The sequence below is a fragment of the Elephantulus edwardii genome, unplaced genomic scaffold (genome assembly GCF_000299155.1).
Source record: "Elephantulus edwardii isolate Elephantulus edwardi_28Jun2011 unplaced genomic scaffold, EleEdw1.0 scaffold00253, whole genome shotgun sequence".
Classification (NCBI taxonomy): Eukaryota; Metazoa; Chordata; class Mammalia; order Macroscelidea; family Macroscelididae; genus Elephantulus; species Elephantulus edwardii.
This window is the reverse complement of record NW_006400003.1, coordinates 915,737-920,308: the sequence shown is the minus strand read 5'-3', so window position 1 is coordinate 920,308 and position 4,572 is coordinate 915,737.

Below are 4,572 nucleotides of genomic sequence, written 5' to 3'. Positions count from 1 at the left end.
AAAAAAAAACTTTGTTTTATTTTAGTTCTGAAAATATTTTTTCCTCTGGAAAATATGGATAAAAATGACTTTGAAAAAAAATTTTAAAAAATTATTAAGTCACATATTGCTGTGCTTGAAATCTTTATCACCCAGTACTCTTTTTACACTTTGCACATCCTCCACACAGAATATTTGGTATAATAAATGTCACTTCCAGGAAAATGTGCAGGTTAAGAAAAATATTGGAAACGAAAAACCAAGGTCATGCATGTGTGAACTCAGCTTTTGTATTTTATTTTTTTCTATGTCATAGAGATTAATAGCTTTAAAAATGAATTGCATTATTATTTTTGATAATTAAATCAAAGTAATTTGATAAGACTATGGAAATGCCTGACATTTTGTGATAGATATTTGGTCTAGCAGAATTCTTTTCTCTTTAGATGAGTATGTTGCAGTATTTGCATATTTAGTGAAAAGATAATAGGTTTTCTTCATGGCAAAACTCTTTTGGTAATTTATATATAACTGAGTCAGTGTCTTAGTTGGTATCTTGTGTATATGTGAGTTTATGTAGTTTAGCATTTTTGTATTTTATTGCAATGGTTACTGCTTGAAGAAATTATGCACCAGGGAGATAAATGTCAAGCTTAAGAAGTTCAAATTCATAATTAAATCACCTGCTTTCTTCTTCGTACATGGAACATAGCAAATGGTCCTTTCATTTTTTCAACTAAAATAGATTCATTTTCTTTAATTGGACTCTCTGTTTCTTAGTTTTTGTATGTATCTTACAAACTGCCATTCTTTGAAATTTTTTGGTGACAAAAATGTATTGCGGCATATTTAGAGAGAACGTAAAAAGTTCTCTCTATGGCAAAATATTTTAGTAAGTAATACATAACTGAGTCAGTACCTGTTGGTATTTGTGAGCAAGTGAATGTATGTGGTATATGTAGAGGATAGGTTTATTTTCATAAGATAGTGTAATTTTCCCATGTTTGTGAAGTTTCTTGAATATAAAAAATTATTGTATCTCTCCACCAGCAGCCATGTTGCCTTTTAAGAATGCTTTGACGATAACTAACAAAATCATTGCCATTAAGTTATAATCATGACAGGAGTCTAGAGCGATGGCTACATGGTGGAGTGAACCTGGGGGAGGGTTTGTAAAATAATGAAAGAATCTTTTCTTTTACTTTTCCAAGAGGGTAATGTCTGGGAGGGGGAGCCTTGGGAGGGGACAAATCTACAACAATGAATGAACGGAAATCCAAACCCTCTGTAAATTTTCACTGAAATTAATAACAAATTTAAATTTAAAAAAGAATTAAGTTAGAGTAAGGATGGCAATGAAACCACCTTACCTCTGTAACTTGATTTGTGCCACTATTAGAACCTCTACTTATAATATTATTGCTTTTCAATTTTTGACTCATGCACTTTTAACTTGCTAGTTAAATTTGTATCTTCTAGGCTGCAACACTTCCATGATACATCTTCAGGGATATGAACATGTACGGCTAAGCACAATTGATCGCAGTGCATCTAAATTCCAAAATCAATCTCCGTAATAGTCTAAATATAGGTTGTCATATATGAATGACTTAGATAAGCTACACAGAAACATCTAGCAGTTCTCTGATATCATTCCAGTCATTTTTAGATTATTTTCAGCAGACTCTTACTTGCATGTGATATTAATGATATTGTTCAATAATTTCCTCTCTCTGTCGGGCCACCTTTCTTTGGAATGGGACCTAATATAGATCTCTTCCAATTAGTTAGACAGGAGATTGCCCTCCAGATTTCTTGGCACAACTTAGTGAGTGCATCCAGCGTAGTGTCTCTTTGTTGAATTATGTCAGTTGGTATGCTGTCAATTCCTGGAGCCTTGTGTTTTGCCAATTCTTTCAGAGCAACTAGAACTTCTCTCTTCATCACCACAGGCTCTTACCATATGTTGTTTCATTAAATTCTTCTCTGTCAGTCAATTCCTTCTGGTACAGTGACTCTGTATACTCCTTCCATCTTCTTTTAATGCTTCTTGGATCATTTAATATTCTGCCCAAAGCATCCTTAAGTATTGCCAATTGTGGCTTAAATTTTTCAATTTCTTCTTAAAGGTTTTAATTCCTTCAGCTTAAGAAATGATGAACAACAACAACAAAAAAAGAAATGTTGAACACATTCAGCCATTTTGATTTTTTGATTCCAGCTCTTTTTGCACATTTCATTATAATACTTTGCATTATAATAATGTACTGCTCTTTGAAATCTTCTGTTCAGTGCTTTAATTTCTTGAATTTTTCATTTAGCTTTGGCTTCTTGGAGCTCTAATGAAATATTCAGAGTCTCATCTGACATCCATCTTGGTCTTTTCTTCCTGTTCTGCCTTTGTAATGACCTTTTGCATTCTTTGTGGATGATATTCTTGATATCCTCACACAGCTTATTTGGTCGTTACTCATTGATGTTCAAGGCCTCAAAATTGTTCCTGAAATGGTTTTGAAATTTGTGTGGGATAGATTTAAGGTCAAATTTTGGTTCCTGTACTTGCTTCGGTAGCACATATACTAAAATTGGAATTATACAGAGAAGAATAACATCGCTCCTGAGCAAGGATGACATGCATATTTGTGAGGTGTTCCATACTTTTTTCTTTTACTTTTCAAGGAGAAAAACGAACTTGAGGAGAGGGATGGGAAGGGACAAAAGTGCAAGAATGAATGAATAGAAATACAAAATCTCTGTAAATTTTCATTAAAATTAGTAAAAAAAATTGGTTCCTTTGCATTTGATTTCATTTTCTTCAATTTCATCTTGAACTTGGCTATGAGTACTTGGTGATCTGTTCCACAATCAGGACCTGGCATAGTTTTCACAGCTGATATTGAGCTTCTACAATGATTCTTTCCACAGATGTAATAGATTAGATTCCTGCGCATACCATCAGGTGAAATAGATGTGTATAGCCTGTTTTTGTGTTTCTTATAAAAGGTATTTGCAATGAATAAATTATTGAATGTGAATTCTATCATTCCATCTCCAGCCTCATTTTTGTCACCAAGTCCGTGTTTCAAACTACTGATCCTTCTCCTCTTCAACTTTTGCATTCCAGTCATCCATTATTATCAATGTGTCTTGATTGCATGTTTGATCAATTTCTGACCACAAAAGTTGGTAGAAATCTTCTATTTTCTCTTCTTTGGCTCTAGTTGAGCAGGCTGGGTTTAGAAGATGTCATACTAGGGATAATATAGCTAATGTTGGATGGATCTTGGCAGAAAGAAGAGAATACCAGAGGAATGTCTATCTGTGCTTCATTGACTATGCAAAGGCATTTGACTACATGGATCACAACAAATTGTGGCCGACTCTGAGAAGAATGGGAATCTCAGAACATTTAATTGTGTTTATGTGAAACCTATTCTTAAAACAGGAGGTAGTCATCAGAACAGAGCAAGGAGACACCGCATAGTTCAAAATTGGGAAGGGTGTATGCCCAGGACGTATTCTGTCTCTATACCTTTCCAATCTATATGCAGAACAGATCATCCTGGAAGTTGAGCTGTATGAGGAGGAATGTGGCATCAGAATTAGAAGAAGATTTATCAACAATCTGCATTATACAGATGACATACCCTGCTTGCTGAAACTGAATATGACCTGAAGTACTTGCTGCTGAGATGGATTGATTCAGTCACTGGGGCAATAAGGGCAGGTGTGTCAGAGACAGTAAGCTTGGCACAGCATAGAGCGGGATTTAGGGCTTTTGTACATAGGATCACTATGAGTTGCAAATGACTCCATGGCACCCAACTACAACAACAACATAAAGAAACAAGATTAATGTGCTTTGTTTTTAATCGCAAACATTGGTTTAATTTCTGAATCAACTATACCTGTCTTGATGGCCTTGTCTGTTGTTATTGTTGTTGCATGGTACCATTGAGTCCAAACTGACCCATAATTGACCCTCTAACTGGTTTTCAGAGGCAGTAAATTGTCCAGGAGGAGCTTGCGTATCTTCTGCAGAACAGCGGGTGAATTCAAATCATACACCTTTGTGTTGGCAGCATAATTCCTTACTACTAAACCATGAATGCATGTTTAATTGAATGGGGAAAATAATTCAATTTACATAATTATTATGTACTTTTTGTTTTGTTTTATTTGTTTTTTATCCTTCTTTTTCTGTGCTGCGGATTCAGATCTAACTGGCATAGGAGGAGATTGCCCCTCCTTCTCTAGCAGAGAATGTGGTGTATTCAAACCACTGGTCTTCAGTGTTGCAGTACAACTTCTTACCACTAGACCACCAGCACTACCTAAATTACATATATTTTATTAGGGAGTTCTTATTTGTGGATAATGGGATTAGAGAAAATGTGCCATAAATTTGTGTTTGTGTGTGCTAGAATATTCAAAAGTATTTGACTATGTAGCTCATAACAAACTATGGTTAACATTGAGAAGAACGGGAAATCTAGAATATTTAATTGTGCTTATTCAAATTCTATACTAAACCAAGACGTTGCTGTCCAAACAAAACAGGAAACATTGCATGGCTTAAAATCAAGAAGAATG